Source organism: Ceratotherium simum, chromosome 20, assembly GCF_057802395.1.
Source record: "Ceratotherium simum simum isolate JZ-2026a chromosome 20, ASM5780239v1, whole genome shotgun sequence".
In the NCBI taxonomy this organism is placed as follows: domain Eukaryota; kingdom Metazoa; phylum Chordata; class Mammalia; order Perissodactyla; family Rhinocerotidae; genus Ceratotherium; species Ceratotherium simum.
Genome location: NC_141919.1, coordinates 26,503,825 through 26,523,677, shown reverse-complemented (window position 1 = coordinate 26,523,677; position 19,853 = coordinate 26,503,825). Strand labels below are relative to the sequence as shown.

The following is a 19,853-nucleotide window of genomic DNA, read 5'->3' as shown; positions in this document are numbered from 1 at the left end:
AAGAAGCTCTCCCATCTGATACCAAAAAGCAAAGGTTAACAAAACCTTGAACAAGGAGATAAATAGACAGATAGAATCAGAAAATTGCAGTTCTATATCAGAATAGGTTAGTAAACACTTAACGGTAATATAAAAGACAAAGGGAAGGAAAGCATCAAAAATAACTATAACCACTTCAATTTGGTCACTAACTCACAACGACAATGCAAAAAAGAATAATTTGTGACAATAATAACTCAGAAGGGGAAGAGGAAAGGGAAGGAACCTGTTTAGGTTAATGGGGATAAGAGGCTATCATAAAATGGACTATCTCATCTATGAGATCTTTTATACAACCCTCATGGTAACCAGAAAACAAAAAATCAGAACAGAGCCACAAATCATAAATAAAGAGAAAACTGAGAAAACCATCACAGAAAAGCACCAAACTGAAATGGCAGTCAGAAATACAAGGGAAAAGAAACGTTGGATATATAGAGCAATCAGAAAATAAGAGATAAAATGGCAGTATTAAGCCCTCATATATAAATAATCACTCTGAATGTAAATGGATTGAATTCTTCCATCAAAAGACACAGAGTGGCGGGATGGATTACAAAACAAGACCCAACAATATGCTGCATCCAGGAAACACATCTCAGCTCTAAAGACAAACACAGGCTCAGAGTGAAGAGATGGAAGACGATACTCCAAGCAAATGGCAAGCAAAAGAAAGTAGGTATTACCATACTTAAAGCAGAGCAAGCAGACTTCAAGATAAAAAGGACAATGAGAGACAAAGAGGGACAGTGTATAATGATAAAAGAGGCATTCCACCAAGAGAACATAACACTTATGAATATACATGCACCTAACACAGTAGCACTAAAGCATATAAAGCAACTACTGGCAGACCTAAAGGAGATATTGACAGCAACACAATAATAGTAGGGGACCTCAACATGCACTTACATCAGTAGATAAATCATCCAGACAGAAAGTCAATAAGGAAAGAGTAGCCTTAAATGAAACACTAGACCAGATGGACTGAATAGATATATATAGAACACTCTATCAAAAATCAGCAGAATACACATTCTTCTTAAGTGCACATGGAACATTCTCAAAGATAGACCGTATGTTGGGAGACAAGGCAAGCCTCAATAAATTTAAGAAGATTGAAATCATATCAAGCAACTTTTCTGACCACCAGGCTATGAAACTAGAAATCAACTACAAGAAAAAGGCTGGGAGAGTCACAATAGGTGGGGGCTAAACAACATGATCCTTTGAACAACCATTGGATCATTGAAGAAATCAAAGGAGAAATCAAAAAATACCCGGAGACAAATGAAAATGAGAACACAACATACCAACGCTTATGGGATGCAGCAAGAGTGGGGAGGAGGTCCCCTTACGTCCTTCCACTTCCTCCTGGGGGCGGGGGGTCCAGCACCTCCACCTTCAGATGTATGGCTGTGTGGGTCTCTCAGACACCTTTTGTGTTGTGTCAATGTCATCTGTTGGTTTATTAATGTCCTTTTTGTTTTGTCTTAGGGGGGAGAGTCTAAGGGAAGAGCTGCCTCTGCCATGATTCTGATGTCACTCCTACATGAATATTTTAATTGATATTGTATCCTTTTCCCCAGAGAAGAGAGAACACACACACACACACACACACCATAAAAAATCAAAGAAAAAGTGGTACAAACCAACAATCCCAGAGAGAATATGTAACACATATTCCTGTAAAATATTTGATATAGCTATGATCAAATCCTGGATTCTATGTGTGTTAATTGTTTGTAAGAGAATGAATTTCTATCACTTTAATAATTTTTAAATATATTAACACATTTTTCTAGACAATGGATCCTTTAGATAACTATCAGATTATTACACACATATACACATATGTATAAGTGAAATGAATGACAGCCTAGGTGGGGGGAATTGAGATTATTCTTATTATAAGGTACTCATACTACCCATGCAGTGCTATATTGTTATTTGTAGGTGGACTTGGATTAGTTGTAAATGTATATTGCAAACTCTAGAGCACTCACGATAAGTAAAAACAAAAAGTACAACTGGTATGCTAAGCAAGGAGAGAAAATGTAATCATATAACAGGCTCAACTAAGACCACAAAAGGCAGAAAAGGAATGAAAGACAAAAATAGGAACCAAAGCAAAGGCAACCCACAGGAAAAAGTAACAAATTGGTAGATAATAATCCAGCTATATCAGTAATCACTTTAAACATCAATGATTTAAATACACCCATTAAAAGATATAGATTGTCAGAGTGGATCATAAAACAAGATGCAACTCTATATGGTCCACAGAAACCCACTTTAAATATAAAGACACATATACATTAAAGTAAATACATAGATCAATACCCCACTTTCAACAATAAATAGATCATCCAGACAGAAAATAAATTAGCAAGCATTACATTTAAACTACATGTTAGAATTGATGTACCTAACATTTACAGAACATTCCATCCAAAAGCAACAGAATACACATTCTTCTCAAGTAAATATGGAACATTCTGCAGGATAGATCATATATTAGGCCACAAAAAGTCTTGATAAATTTAAGAAGATTGGAATCATATTAAGCATCTTTTCAACCACAATGGTATGAAACTAGAAATCAATTATAAGTGGAAAATTGGAAAATTCACAAATATGTGGAGATTAAACAACATACTATTGAACAACCATTGTGTGAAAGAAGAAATAAAAAGAAATCAAAAAATATCTTGAGACAAATGAAAATGGAAATACAACATACCAAAACTTATTAGAAGCAGCAAAAGCAGTTCTAAGAGGGAAGTTCATAGTGAATGCGTATGTTAAGAAATAAGAAAGAACCCAAATAAACGACATAACTATACACCTCAAGGAATTAGAAAAAGAACAAACTAAGCCCAAAGTTAGTAGAAGGAAGGAAATAACAAAAAGGAAGGAAATAACAAAAATCAGTGCAGTGATAAATGAAATAAAGACTAAAAAGACAATAGAAAAGTTCCATGATACTAAGCTCATTCTTTGAAAAGATAACTAGACCAAACTTTAGCCAGACTTACTAAGAAATAGAAAAGATTCAAATAAATAAAATTAGAAATGAAAGAAGAGACATTATAACCGATACCACACATATATAAAAGATCATAAGAGACAACTATAAACAATTACATGCCAACAACTTTGCCAACCTAAAGAATTGGATAAATTCATAAAAACATACAACCTACCAAGACTGAATCATGAAGAAATGGAAAATCTGAATTTACCAATTGATAGTAAGGAGGCTGAATCAGTAATGAAAAACCTCCCAAAAAGGGAACCCCAGGACCAGATGGCTTCACTCGTGAATTCTGCCAAACACGTAAAGAAGAATTAATGCCAATCCTTCTCAAACTCTTCCAAAAAATAGAAGAGCAAGGAACACTTTGAAACTCATTTTACAAGGGCAGCATTACAGTCATGCACCATATAACAACTTTTTGGTCAACAATGGACCACATATATGATGAAAGTCCCATAAGATTAGTCATATAGCCTAGGTGTATAGTAGGCTATACCATCTAGGTTTGTTTAAGTACACTCTACGATGTTTGCACAACTACAAAATCGCCTAATCAAAATGCACTTCTCAGAATGTATCCCCATCATTAAGTGACGCAGGGCTGTACTTTGATACCAAAACCAGACAAGGACACTCTAAGAAAAGAAAATTACAGGCCAGTATCCCTGATGAACATAGATACAATTCTCAAAAAAAATTATCAAACTGAATTCGACAATACATTAAAAGGATCATGCACCATGATCAAGTGGGATTTGTTCCAAGGATGCCAGGATGGTTCAACATCCACAAATAAATCAACGTGATACACCACATTAACAAAACAAAGGATAAAAATCACTTGGTCAACTCAATAGATGCAGAAAAAGCATTTGACAAAATTCTACATCCATTCATGATAAAAACTCACAAGAAACTGGGTTATAGAGGTAATATACCTCAACATAATAAAGTCCATAGATGACAAGCCCACAGCTAACATCATACTCAATGGTGAAAAGCTAAAATCAGCTAAAATCTTCTCCTCTAAGATCAGGAACAACACATGGATGCCCACTCTTGCCACTTTTATTCAACATAGTACTAGAAGTCCTAGCCAGAGCAATTAGGCAAGAAAAATTCCAATGGAATTTTTCACAGATATAGAACAATCCTAAAATTTGTATGGAGCCACAAAGGACCCCAAATAGCCAAAGCCAACTTGAGAAAGAAGAACAAAGCTGGAGGCATCACACTTCCTGATTTCAAACTATATTACAAAGCTGTAGTAATCAAGTTAATAGATAAATATTAATGTCTTTGAAAGAGTCATTGTAGCCACAAGAGCAGTAAGCGTGAGCAAACCTATAGGTTGACTACCTCAATCTCCTTTCTAGACCCTTCTCCCTTGCCTACCTCAGCTCTCTAGGCTGTAAGTCATATAAATGACTTGCCAATGTCTCCTGCAGGTACAAGTGTTCATGTGACACAGTTCTGGCCAATGCAACATAAACACACATGTGGTGGTTTCTGGCAAAGATGTTACTTTTCTAATCCAGACACTAAACCTTCTTCTGTTCCCTTCTTTTCCTGCCTGAAACATGCTCACTGAGACCCAGAGGTGCGGCAGCCACCTTGGGACCGCGAGGTGGCGAGCATGAGGAGGAAGGCCTATACGGGAAGCACAGCTGACTGAAAAGGTGGGAGGAGACTGCTGGCATCACTCAGATGCTAAACAGGGTTGGATGTTTATTCCACAGGCTTCTTTGAAGCCACTGTTACAGACTTTTCTGTTAGTTACAGAGAATACAATCCTAACTGATGCATATATATAAACAGAGTAGATTTGTCGTACAGGAAATATAATAAGCACAACTCATCAGTTTCTCATGAGAGTTTTAGGAGGACTTTAGTAGCATGAGAATTAGATATCTTAACGGTGTTAATTGATTAATTGAGGGTTGGTAGTAGATGGTTGACCACAGATTGTCTTTGTACCACTTAAAAAGTGGTCAGATCATCAGAGGTAGTGAAGGCAGATTCTGGGACTGGGAGCCCTGTCTCCAGGGCTTTTGAGGAAGAGCAGATGGAGGAGCTGGGCCAGGGCAGGGTCTGGGGAGATGCCTGTTTGTCCTGTCCAGGCTGTAAGTTTCCTGGTCACCGCCCTCGTTCTCCCGGGTTGAAATTTCCATTTCAGAGAGCACTCTTCCTGGCTTTGTCCAAGGTGGCTCCTGGCCTCTGAGGTTCTACAGCCATTTATAAAGTTTTACAAGGCAGCCTTAATAAACTAGAAGTCTGCTTGTGATTAATTGTGCACGGGGATTTGAAATATGGTGTCGCTCTTTTAATCCCTTTAAATTCTGCTAATAGACATTTGATGGCGAGTAACTTGCTATTTAAGTGCATTTTTCTATAAATCCCGCCTGAAAATGGATGTGTACATAAGTTGAAGGTACTGGCTAAATATGAAGATGATAACTACATTAACTTACTATCTGAACAAGTTTTCATATCATTTCACAGTTATTTTGTTACAGAAATGGTTTGCAATTTCTAAAATGGTGAACATAAAGTTTATTCCCTTGCTAAACTAGTTCTTGTATACATGACGCTGAGTTGTTTATTCTCTTCTATATCTATTATTCACTTTTCTCCTTAAAAAAACATAATTTACATTTTAGTGTCTTAGGAGAACTAGAAAAGATTCCTAGTTTGAAAAATACTTGAGTTTATCTGGCACCAACTAAATTAAATTGATTTAGTGTCCAATCTGATTGCAATTGATAGTTCAATAAGACACAAAAATCTTTTAAAATCTACCAGAGTGTCCAAGTTTCATGACTCTTTGTGTATCCAATCTAAGAGTTAATACTAATAAAAACATTTTGGTTCATTTTGTGTACCTGGTGTTAGGCATTGTGTAAGTTGTGTTTGCTTTTTCTTCTTCTTTTATTGCTATTAAAACAGTTTGTTTAATCTTAAGTAGTGAAAGAACATTCGGGCATTAGGTCTGGAGGAAAAGGAGTAGGTGACAGATTATAATTCTTTTTTTTTTTTTTTTTTTTTTGTGAAGAGGATCGGCCCTGAGGTAACATCTGCCAATCCGTCTCTTTGTGCTGAGGAAGACTGGCCCTGGGCTAACATCCGTGCCCATCTTCCTCCACTTTATATGGGACGTCACCACAGCAGGGCTTACCAAGCGGTGTGTCGGTGCGCGCCCGGGATCCGAACCGGCGAACCGTGGCTGCCACAGCGGAGCGTGTGCACTTAACCGCCTGTGCCACCGGGCCGTCCCTGACAGATTATAATTCATCAAATACAAATTTCAAAAATAGACTTATCCATTCTCAGTAATGCAAGACATAGCGTTTTACTAAGCTATCTATTTTTAAAAATTTTTTTGAGTTATTGTGTGTGGTGAAAGTAATCAAGATTTTATTGTCATTTTAGGTTAACAGTATTAAACAAGCAAAAAGAATTATATGATTAAAAAAGAGATAAAAATACTTTTTTGGATAAAGAGTTTTATTAGCAGAAACTACAATAGTTGAAGGAATATTTTCTTACCAAATGAAAAACCTCAACACTAAAAATGATTTCTCATATGCTAATAATTAGCGCAGTGACAGAAACATCAGTGAATGTGTCATGGAGAATACACGTGCACATTATATGAAATACATAATTAGCTTCATCTCAGCATATTCTAGCAAGTTCTCTTACGGTACAACCTTGAGAACAACACTTATTACTCAGTTTGAACTGAATCATTCTCTTCTTTCGAGAATGTTTATCTAAGCCTAAGTTTTTAATTCTGAAAGACTGTTGTCTTCTGCTACACTGGGTCTGTTAAGAAGGATTTCCTTAAATTCTTCAAAGTTAAGATCTGAGTCCTTTAACACAGGTCGTTGTAGCTCCCTCAATGATGGCTGCCTCTCAGACAGTGTTGCCTTCAGCTCCTGTGGCAAATTAGGAGTGAATTCCAACATCGTATTTAAGGCTTCTGCATCTTTGGTGATGGAGGATGCCATAATTTCTAAATTAAAAAGAAAGGAGGAGGAGGAAAAATATTCATGTCAAAGAACATCAGGAAAACTGTAAAAGTTTGCATAGACGAAAAGCAAAGCATTGCCTCAAGAGAATTAAACATCAAAACAGAATCAGTAAGTATCCTGGTATCTAAACAACTTAGCTTATTATAGTTGCACAGCGTAAAGTTCTACAACATTACCAAGGTTCTGCTTTACTCCGCTTGACCCTCTGTCATCTCTCATGTCCCCTTCATGCTTTCATCATAGCACTTTTGAACTTCTTGACATTTCTGAAGTCATCTCGGTCATCGAAAACACTCAGTTTCACCACACATGAATTTTTCCTACCTGAGTAATTTTCTTCCATTACTAAGCTACTTCTGAGTTATGATAATAACCATTGCAAAGTATATTAATTACTTTTACTATCAAATGTTTCATGGTGGCAAGTTACTGCTTCAGGATAAAGTTCAAAAGGCAGAACTTCCAATTGCTCTGATCTAATAGGCAGGAGATGCCAGTCTCTGATGTCCCTCATACATCTATTTAACAATTTCTCTTCCCCAGAGTATTTACTCCAAATCAATAGCATTTTACATTAGACAGAGAAATGGGTTAAAAGAACACTAACCAAAAATCACTGGCTTTAAGAAGAGATTAGTCTTTTGTGGTGTGCATACAGACTAATGTACTATGTATGTTTTTTGTTCCAATGTTGTGGATCGTGCACTACGCCAGTTCTGTGTGTTCCCTAGGAGGGGAGCCTGTTCTTAAACAGCATCCTAGGATGGGCAAATATGAAAGTAGGAACTTGGGCTAGGAACCTGCAGGAACCAGCTGACGTCTTCCTTCTTGACGCCCATTCGGTTCAGTTGACCATTCACTGACTGTTTCCATGTCTCTGGCAGTGCCAGGTAGGAGATGTAAATAAAAAGAAAACATGTTTACTGCCCTCAAAAAGCTTTCCGTCATGTCAGCTCTCTTCTAACCTGACTTATCCCGATTACACAATTTTGAGAGTTTTAGCACCAAAAAGAATTAGAACCACAGATGAAGTTTAAATTATAGTGTAAACCTGGATCAGTTCTTTTGTTGTTGTTGTTGTTAAATTAAATTATTATTATTATTTTAAATTTTTTGTTTATTGCAGTAACATTGGTTTATAACGTTGTATAAATTTCAGGAGTACATCATTATACTTCTATTTCTGCATAGATTACATCATGTTCACCACCAAAATACTAATTACAACCCATCACCACACACATGTCCCGAATTATCCCTTTCGCCCTCCTCCCTCCCCCCTTCCCCTCTGGTCACCACCAATCCAATCTCTGTCTTTATGTGTTTGTTTATTGTTGTTATTGTCTACTACTTAATGAAGGAAATCAAACGGTATTTGACATTCTCCCTCTGACTTATTTCACTTTGCATAATACCCTCAATGTCCATCCATGTTGTCACAAATGGCTGGATTTCATCGTTTCTTATGGCTGAGTAGTAGGTGGGCGTGCAAACTGGTGCAGCCACTATGGAAAACAGTATGGAGATTCCTCAAAAAATCAAGGATAGAACTACCATATGATCCAGCTATTCCACTGCTGGGTATTTATCCATAGAATTTGAAAACACCATTGCGTAAAGATACATGCACCACTGTGTTCATTGCAGCGTTATTCACAATAGCCAAGACTTGGAAGCAACCTAAGTGCCCATCAAGGGACGAATGGATAGAGAAGATGTGGTGTATATACACCTGGATCAGTTCTTGCTGTTCTTCATGGACAGCAAAGCTGTCCTTTTCAGCTTATTCATAAGGCATTACTCTTGAAACAGTGGAAACAATGAGGCCAAGAGATAGAAATCGAAGCATGGAAGGCCGACTCCTGGGTAACCACTGCTGCCTGCTGATCAGAGAAAAGCATGTCCCCTCACCAGGCCGGATGGTCTGGGGCTGGTCCACTTCCTATGAATTCTGTAGCAAGAGTGTCAGTTGCTCTCCTTTCAGCCAACTACAAACTTCAACAGCTGAGTTTTCAGTGGAAAGAAAACATACTTGAGCATGTTATCTTTCCTCCTAATGCTCTCTCTCCTTCAAGTTCTAAGCTGGCATGGACAGAGGAGAATTTATATCATTTTTCAGTAGTCAGAAGTTTTTGCATTTTCCCTCAGTGAGACATCCTAAGTTTAATTCAACCTCCTCATAAACAACTCTCCTTGCTGTAACTTACACTTTGTCTAGTTGGTGCCTTATTGAATGCAGAGAAAAGCTGACAGTAACTTTCCAAATACCTAAAGGCAGTTAATGAATCAGGCAAAACAATTGTAGTTTCGATGCTTTTCATTCATAGGCTGTGTTTTCTGGCACTCTTCTTTTGATTTTATAATTTAAAACCTTTTTATTCTGAAATACTTTGAAAGTTACAGAAAATTCACAAAAATATGACTGAGTTCCCATATATCTTTTTTTAATTTTGGTAAGAACATTTAACATGAGATCTACCCTTTTCACAGAATTCTAAGTGTCCAATACAGCACTGTTATCTATAGGTGCAACGTGATTACATCCGATTTCTAGAACCAATTCATCTTGCATAACTGAAATTTTATACACGTTGATTACCAACTTCCATTTCCCCCTCTTCCCAGGCCCTGGCAACCACCATTCTAGTCTCTGCTTTTACGAGTTTGACTGTTTTAGATACTAGGGCTTTTTCACTTAGCATGATGTCCTCCAGGTTCATCCACGGTGTTGTATATTGCAGAATTTCCTTTTTGTTTCAGACTGGGGAACATTCCCTTGTACGTAGACACCACATTTTCTTTATTCATTCATCTGCACATGCACGTTTAAGTTGTTTCCATATCTTGGTTACTGTGAATAGCGCTGCAGTGAACGGGGGAGTGCTAATCTCTCTTCAAGATCCTGATTTCAGTTCTTTTACATAAATATGCAGAAGTGGGAGATTGCTGGATCATATGGTAATTTTTTTTTTTTTCCCTGAGGAACCTCCACACTGTTTTCCATAGTGGCTGCACCCTTTTGCTTTCCCACCAACAGTATACAAGGGTTCTAATTACTCCACATCCTCGACAACACTTGTCTTTTGTATTTTTGGTAATAGCCACCCTGACAGGTGTCAGGTGAACTCTCATTGTGGTTTTGATTTCCATTTCCCTGATGATTGGTGATGTGGAGCATCTTTTCTTACACCTGTTGGCCATTTGTACGTCTTCTTTGGAGACATGTCTACTCTGGTCTTTAGCCCATTTTTAAATTGGGTTATTAGATTTTTTGCTATTGAGTTGCAGGAGTTTTTTATATATTTTGGAAATTAACCTCTTAGCAGGTATATGATTTGCAAATATTTTCTCCGATTCTATAGGTTGCCTTTTCACTCTGTTGATTTTTTTCCTTTGTTGCGCAGAAGTTTTTTAGTTTGCCGTAGCCCCACTTGTCTAATTTTGCTTTTGTTGTCTGTGTTGTACTCTTTTATTAAAATTACTTTTTAAGCTTGTTTTGAAACATTTTGCAATCTCCCACAACTTTAGCTTCTGGAGTCTAACTAAAAGATAATATTCTAATAGACGTGAATTCAAACACCTCTTGATCACTGTATTTTGCACTAAAATCTAAGATAGATCTCTTCTAATTAAAAATGTCTACCTTATTTTTAAAATGGGTGTAGAGAGTGTTATTTCCCACACTGTGCGGGAAAAATGGTTAGCTAACAACTTAATAATGTAAAAACAAATAGAAACTAACAACAGAGGTTTTAAAACTCATGAATTACAAATTATTGACATGTACTTCGAAAATGATTCTTAACTTGTAACTTCAACATTTCTCTGGATCCTCGCAGGCGATATTTTTTTAGATTATTTGCAGTTAAATCACGTACTGTGGTATCATTAAAGACAGTTCTTTAAAAATACTTGAAATTCACAAGTCCCTTCTATAGAAACAGAAATTTGGCCAAATATCTATATAGAAATGCGCTCAGAAAACCATTTTTAAGCAACAATTTGAAATCCACCGAAATATCCGCTAGGAATGGTTAAATATAGATGGTAGGCTTATGGCATAGAATGCTATAAAGAAATTTTAAAGTATGTTTTTGGAGAATTACAATGTGAGAAACTGCTCACACTATAATGTTAAGTGAAAATGCGGAGATATACACACATATCTCCAAATGTTAACATTGCCTTCCAGTTCCTCATTTAATACAGATATTTTCATTTTCTCATTAAATCCACATATTTTCAAAGTCTTTAATATCCATAAGTGCTTTTCATTTTTCTTATTGTATTTATGTATATTTTTCAGTCATTAATGTGAGCATATTACTTATTCATTCAGAAGAAGTGCAATCTGGTCTTCCGTTACCTCGAACAGTAAATCTCTAAGCTCTGTGGTTCTCTTCTATTAATATTATACAAGAACTACGTAAAAGCTTGCATTTAATAAATCAATCTCTGACCAACAATGTAGAAGAGTAAAGCCACTAGCTTTATAATCATGATTGAAATGCCATAACAGGGAAGTAAATGTACTTAGTGCACAAGGAGTTCACGAGGGTCACTTATATACAGGATATGCATATAGCCTATAAAATAGAGTTGTGGTTTATCATAAATTGCATACGTGTTATGAAATATAAAACACTTATTCATCATGAAGCTCACCTTCTCGGAATTTCATGTGACCCGTTACACTGATTAGACTAGGCTGTACCTCTGGGAAAGTTTCCATCCTTACTTAAACTCACCTTCCAATTTATCTTTATAAATGCTTTATAACTAACAAATTGTTTTGTAAACCAAACCATTCCAGATTTGAACTGTACACAATTCTGAGACTTTGCTTTTAAAGAAAACCCACTGCAGCTTCCACATGCTTGAGCCCCAATCAGTTCTCCAGCAGTGCTTGTCTGAAGGGCAAACATCCCTTGACTGTCGGTCCCCTTCAGTTTCTCTTGCAGGGCATCAGGCCCTTTTCTCTCTCTTCAATCCTTTCTCTCCCAAATGAATTTCAAGACCCGGTTCAAAGAGGTGGGAGGCCATGCTCTCCCCTCTGGTGAAGTTCACAAATACAAATAAAATTATACTAAAAGAGGAAGTTTTCCAAGGCATGGGCGCTGGCCCAGCTTTTGGACAAAGCAGGAGAGTCGTGAAATCGAAGGCCCTTCACGTTTACCACTCCAGGACCCTATCAGAGGTCTCTGCCCCATGCCCTCTGGCGCACAAACACGATCGACAATCAGCTCACACCTCTCTCTTAGCCCCCTGTCGTCTCAAGTCCAGATGTCCTGTCCAGTTGCCGCAACCGCCAGCACGCCGGTTATCTGGCCCGCGGGACCTTGACTCGGGGCTCAGGCCCGTCTGCGCCCCACCTCCTGCGGGTCTTTGGGCAGCCTTCCCTCCTCCGTGGCTTCCCCTTCTCCCCACCCTTCACCCTGGGTGCCAGGAGATGAAGGGCACCAAGTGCCTCTCAGGTGAGGCCGCTTGCTGTTCCCGCTGCTTCCTCCATCTGGTGAGATCCCCGGTGAGACCCTTAGTAGAAAAGCAAGTTACAAGGAAAAAGCCCGAACTTTTAGCCGCCAGCATCGGAGTCGCGGCCGCGGGCGGGCGGCTAATCAGGTCTCGAGCCAGGCCGTTCTGATTGGCCGGCACCCCGACGGCACCCAATGGGAAGTGCGGAGCGGCCGGGCCGGGAGCTCTTACCTGCCGGTGGTTCGGCGTCCAGCCCAGGCTCCTGCAGACTCACAGGCTTTTTCTTCCAGTTGATCGAGCCGCAGATCTGGATCCGGCGGCGGACTAATTCGCGGCCGCATGCCTTAACAATGTCGTCGGGGTTCTCGCCTGAGATGTCTCTGGGAAGTTGGCTCAGTAGCAGCCAGACTCCTAGCAGGTAGGACAAGCACAGGCGCGGCATCCCGGACCTGATCTCTGCTGCTGGACGTTTCAGCCTTTCTCTGGAGACTGCAGCTGCTGTGTCGCCTGCCAGCCTCCGCCTGTGTGCCTAGACTTCAGGCTGCTTTCCCTGCTTGGCTCCAGCAAGCTGTTAGAGGCCTTGGTGTCCGGCTTAGACCTTGAGTCGGTGGTCCCAGCTCCACCCCAGTCTCCACCCACCTCCTTGGAATGCCCCACTCCCCGCCCCCAGCTGTCCCTCCCTTCTCACCTTTCCTCCAGTTGCCCATCTTTTGTTCTTGGCCCCTTTACAGTTGTTTATTTTTCTCTCCTCTTTCCTCAAACCGTTTGGTATACTTAGGGAAAGTCAGTCAGTAGTTGAAGTCTTTCTGGTATCATCAAGCTAGGCATGGCCACTACACTAAATTACATCCACAAAAATAAAATTGAGATCACCCATATTCTCACAACCCAGAGGTTTCCAGCTTGAACTTTGCTGCATAACCTTCTAATCTAAACAAGATCATATTAGATGAATTAGTATAGTGTCTGGCGTATCGATCCATAGAAAAATAATTAAGGAATGGCAAAATTGTTGACAAGAGAGAACTGATGACTTTTTATCTAAATCCTGGTAAAAACATGAAAATTCTCAATGCATCACTTTAGGCTTGTACAGTGTCCTCAGTTTACAATGCGCTTTTCCTTCGACTCTTCTGGTTTGATTATAACTAGTTACTTGAATATTTTAATTTGAGATTGTATTCTATAGCTCTAGAGACTGGAGAACACACACACACACACACAGACATACACAAACCAATAAAAAAGATGAAAAGTGTGGAATCTCACAGTTTTCAGAAAGAATATTTTGGCAACACATGTTACAACACAAAAATCATGTGTTTATTATTATTATTATTATTTTACTGTATTCTGTTTTTGTATTTGGTGAGGTAATTTTTCACACCTTCTAATTTAACTTTTAAGAATTCAACACAGTTTGAGATAATATGCTCGTGAAACAAGCTTTCTAGATGGACTGTAGACTTTTAGGTGCAAATAGGTTCATTTTATTTGCTTGTGTGCATAATGTACTCAGATTACCTCAGCTCTACCAGGTAAACTGGAGACTTGGAGGAAGTTAGGGTAGCTTTGAATTAAAGTAATAACTCAACAACCACTTAGTTACAAATAAAGCTATGGGATAGAATAATTTTAATTTCCAGATTGCTGCTAATTTCAAAGGGCCCGCTGCATTGGTCTAAGGCAAAGCATTGTGGAATTCTTCAAAAAAAATCTGACCAAAGCTCTGAGATGGTCGGAGGTAGTGTTTCTAGAGCTAACATCCGTTGCCAGTCTTCACCTCCTTAAGGCCAGATGGACTTGTTCAGTGCTCCACCCCTATGACCACCTAGTGGCTCTATTTGTTCCTTCCTTGGGGCTAGAAGATGTCCTATCACGTGTAGAAGCTCTGACTGAAATTTACTCCACAAGCCCTTAATGATAGTCAAGCAGGAATAGTCTTATTAAATACTGGAATGTCTTTAATGAGCAAGGCTGTCCTTCAAAACAGAATGGCCTTAGATAGTCTACCTGCATTCCAAGGTGCTACGTGCGTAATCATTCGAGCTGAGTGCTGCTCAGACAAGCAGTTTGGGAGAGGCTTCTCAAACCTGAGGTTTGAAGGTATTTTTGTGGTTGACAGTCCTTGCAAAAAATAATCCATTTGCCAGGCTGGGCTCCAAAGTAATTGCTTGTTTAAAATGTAAACATCCCGGGGAGGGTTTCATTTGTTCAGCCTTTGCCTAGGTGGTCTTACAGAGTCCTCACAGCTGTCCAGTGAAGTGGCCATTCTCCTATTTTACAGAGAGAGGAAGCAAGTTGAAAGTGGTCAAGTAACTTGTGCCACTTTGTCTAGCACATGTGCCAGACGTAGGCTTACCTACTAGTAAGGGTAACAGGCAAATGGAGGATTCACAGCCTTTTCAGGCACAACTAAAAGGCATTTCTTGTTCTTAAAACAAACAACAGCGAAAAACCAAAGAAACATTTTTAAAGGGAAAAACCAAATGTGTGCCGTGCACATGTCTGGCAAGTGCTGGAGCTGGGATTCCTGCCTGTGTCCACTGGATTCCAAAGCCCCTTCCTTTGATTCCACTGCCTCCCTTGGATCCAACTCCAGCTGAAATTGATCTGCATAGTGGGGCCGGCCCGGGCTTAGCGGTTAAGTGCACGCGCGCTCTGCTACTGGCGGCCCGGGTTCGGATCCCAGGGGCGCACCGACGCACCGCTTCTCCGGCCGTGCTGAGGCTGAGTCCCACACATAGCAACTAGAAGGGTGTGCAACTATGACATACAACTATCTACTGGGGCTTTGGGGAAAAAAAAAAGGAGGAGGATTGGCGATAGATGTTAGCTCAGAGCCCGTCTTCCTCAGCAAAAAGAGGAGGATTAGCATGGATGTTACCTCAGGGCTGATCTTCCTCACAAAAAAAATAATAATAATAAATAATAAAAAAATTTTAAAAATCTACATAGTGAAGGTTTATAGTGATGAAATCATGGAAAGCAATAGGATATACTGGAGTACATGAGGAAGCCATTTCGTTTAAAACTAACTTGGCCTGACCTTGTTTTGCCAGAAAGCCCGATGTGGCCTGTTGAGCATGCATTGTACATCTTCTTTAAACAATTACAGTGTTCCAAAGCCAAGAACAATGCCCTTAAAGATAGGCATGTTGCCTCCCCCACATCAGCATTTCTTTAAGGCTAGCATTTCTTCCCGGAAGCTAAAGATTAATTACTGACCTGTTTTAACTCATCTCGTGACCACTGACCTGCTGACCACCGACTTGCTGTCCTCACCTTGTGACCACTGAGCTGCTATGGTAGCCAGGCATCTCGTGACTGTAGTAAAAGAGATAGTCCTGTCATATGTGAGGTGTGTTCTTTCTTCCAAAATGGTATATAACCACTCTGTACACCTCGCTACTTCAGAGGGCTTCCTTCATTGGAGAAGGAAGCCCCAGGGCTATAGTCCTCAGACCTGTCTCATATAATAAACTCACCCCAATTTTGATTTATAGATTGATTGTGGATTCTTTGCATCAACAATAGATAAACATTAACGTCTTTAAAACAATCATTGTAGGAACAAAGCAGTAAGCAAACCTATAGGTTGACTGCCTCAGTCTCCATTCTAGACCCGTCTCCCTTGCCTACCTCAGCTCTCTAGCCTTTGAGTGATAGAAATGACTTCCCAATGTCTCCTGCAGGTAGCAGTGTCCGTGTGACACGGTTCTGGCCGATGCAACATAAACACACATGTGGAGGTTTCTGGCAGAGCCTTTGCTTTTCAGATCTAGGCACTAAGCCTTCTTCTGTGTCCTTCTTTTCCTGCTGGAAACATGAACGCTGAGACCTACAGGTGCAGGAGCCGTCTTGGGACCGTGAGGTGGGGAACATATGAGGAAGGCCTATATGGGAAGCACAACTGACTGCAAAGGTAGGAGATTCCTGCTGGCATCATTCAGATGCTAAAAAGGGTTGGAGGCTTGCTCCCCAGGCTTGTTGAAAGCCACAATCCCACTCGAACCTCATGATAATCAGTGCTGCACTGGATCCATTTTTGTTTGTACGCTTCTTCCATCGTTTTGTTGGGATTGGAGGAAGAGGAGAGATAAACCCTGGTGTGTTTTCAAGCAGCTTGGTCAGAAATCAGTGCTGACTCTCTATCTTGTAGATGGCCTCGGAACTACTCTAGGTGTTTGTGCTTTCACTTCGGGTTATCACGCTGCTTGATCACAAAGACTGAAACAAAAAATGAAGGGAAATTGGAATCTTCAAAAAGTCTCTTGTCAGCAAACCTTTGGAAATCTCTTGGTTAAGAGATGAGAAAACATCAATAAATTCATTATTTTCCTTTTCCTTCTTAACTCTACTCAAATAACAATATATGTTCTAAGGGGACGTTCGGAAAGAATCATGCCACTAGATGGAAACTCCATGTGAACAGGGATCTTAGTTTTGTCCACTGATGATACATGCTTGTCATGCAGTAGGCATTCACAATAGGTCCCTAAATATACTCGTTTTATTGATCACTATCAATGTTAAAATATTTGGCTTACAATTAAGGCCCAACATTAAATGCCGCCTTGACGTCTGGTGAACTGCAAGGGACCGACATGGCCTAAACACAAGTTCTTCTCCCCACTCTGCTCCCACAGATAAAGTCCCCTAGCTAAATAATCCTCTTTACGAAGAAGACCAGGCACAGTTCTTGCTTATCCCTGAGTAGTGGGGTTCATTTCCCTGCCAGCTCATGGAATTATTCAAAGAAGCTGATCACATTCTTCCACGGTAACCATGGTTACCTCACCCCCTTGATACTACAAGACCTGCCTCACACAACCCCTGGTTGTTCACTCTGTTCTGAGTGCAGCTCCCACGTAGCCTTGTGAGGCAGGCAGCAGCATCCTTCCCTGGGCTGTGAGTATATGTGACTAGTAAACTGCTGCCAGTCTCATCTGTGCAGTGTCCAGGTGTCGAATGTTGTGTGTTGGCATCCCCAAAACCTTGGGGCAGAAATTCCTCCCTTACCAACAGGGTGAATAGGAGGCCATTAAGACAATTGGCCCAATCATGACCGTGGACATGAGCAAGATGGCCCAATCATGACCAAGGACATCTGGTCAGCTTTAACTAACTGCTCTAGGCTAACTGACTGATTCCATGATATGGCAAAGGCTACCTGAGACAGATCTACCAGCTGCTGCTGGCTTGTGCTTCAGGCATGCTCTGTGTTTTTGTCAATATTGCCATCTCTCCCCACTCTAAAATGCTCCCATCCCAAAATAAGAATTATTGTTAATTTACTATACTACAGTTTGACATGTTGTTGGGTTTGGCCTGTGTTTGGCAGGTGGTCTCTGAGGCTCCCCCCTGTAAAGGCTGGGAGAACTAACCTTAACTGATTGACTCTTGAGTTCTATTTACCAAGAGTCCAGCTAGAACAATCTGATCACTGCATCTAGCCTCGTGACCATCCCTGGCAGCTTGGGGGCAGCCATATGGATATTATCTGTGATTGTGCATCCCTTGGACAGGCTTAGGGATGGCCTTCTGTGAGGTGTGTGGAAAGGAAGGAGACCACCATCCTGGGCGGAATTAAGTATGGCACCCTGGTTGCTTAAGAAGAATTGTTGCTTAGGCAAAGGTAGTGGCCTTGCCCGTCTCAGGTCCTGTTGCTTTCCCTTGTGCTGTTGCGTGCATTCTTTTGACCCCATGAGTATCGAAGGTGCACATCCATGGAGGCCCGTGGCCAGGTGCTGATGAGAAAAGAAAAGGGGAAGGAGCATTTGGTACCAGTCCCTTCCAAAACACCAGAGGAGGTAACTCAACTGCTCTCCTAATGTGAAAATCCCTATCCAATGTATGTAGGCTTTGCTTAGTGTTGCTAATTACTAGCATACCAAAGAGCTAATCTGACAATACAGAGCTTGAAGGCCCCCACACAGGCCATAGACAAAATGACCTTGTTGGATGTGGACCCTGACTCTGGGGAGATTGACTGGCATCTGTGGAGGAGAAGGAGGCGGCTACCTACAAAGCCAGCTGTTGGGCTCCTGAACTTTCCCATAACCACCCACCAGTCCCACACAATGTGTGAGTGGACTGAGACAGAAACTGAAAACCATGACTTTTTGCAGCTAGAGATACAAAACATTCTGAGAGAGATTGTACAGATAGAAGAGACACAGAGAGAAATGAAAGCCAATAGGTGTGGTACTGTGGTTCACATACCTAAGAGCAGATAGCACAGCTATCTTAAGTATGTTAAATAGCTCTTCTGCTGTTGCTGCCTATGCTTCTGTCACAACAAAGATCCTGATCCTGAGCCCTATAGGGAAAACACCCATTGCATCCCTATGTCACAGCAAAGGAGTTAATTCAAACCTGACATAAGGCCAGGGTCTTTAAACTCTATAAGGCAAGCATTGCCATGTGGGTGGCCCCTAAGCCTGACGATACTGATATGAGACTCTGGAGGAAGAAATTGATAGAGAAGGGTAGAGAGGAACGCACCCCCCACCCCCAAAATTATATACGATGATCAACCAAAGAAGGGAGGAGGAGAAAGAAAGAAAAGGAAGGAAGGAACCTGGGTACAGGGTAAGGAAGAAAACTGAAACAAAGGTCCACAATTTGACCCAATTGGCAATCCAAAATTTACTCAAATAATGTATACAACAAAGAGATGAAAACGTGCTGATTGGCTCTTGAGCCTCTACAACATGGGTTTTGAATTAACTTTAACATCTGCTGAAATGCACCAGTTGGCAAACTTTCATGGACTTAATCAATACTGGGGCTCAAATTACAGTTCTACCCGGGATCCCACTAAATATTAACATGGTACCCCCCTATAATCTTAGGGGAGTTACTACCTATCAAATAGAGAGCAAATAGGTGTGTCTCACCTTAACCATCAGATGTCTTATCGTGCCTCGATTCCCCATTGCACTTATTGCCCTGAAATAGACCAAAGTGAGCATAGATATTCTGACCTAAGGAGTGATAAATTAAAATTAAGTCTTTCACACTTACATATCAGCTTAACAAAATGGGACCCATTGACCCCCTCCCCCTGAGTTAAAATAGCTAATATGGCTCAATGTAAATTAAAACAGGGTCTTCAAGGATTGCAGTTTATACGACCTAGTTAGTAAAGGGGTTATTATCCCCACTGCTTCTCAATTTAACACCCCAAATTGGCCTGTTCTTTACCCCAGAATGAATGAATGGTGCCTCAAGGTGGATTATCATAACCTTAATGCTGCAGTCCC

General features: G+C 40.3%; 1 pseudogene; it reads right to left on the bottom strand.

Annotated features, from left to right (window-relative positions):
• Positions 1-6,544: 6,544 nt before the first annotated feature.
• On the bottom strand, positions 6,545-13,149 carry LOC147914386 (prorelaxin-like; annotated as a pseudogene).
• Between the last annotated feature and the right edge of the window lie 6,704 nt (positions 13,150-19,853).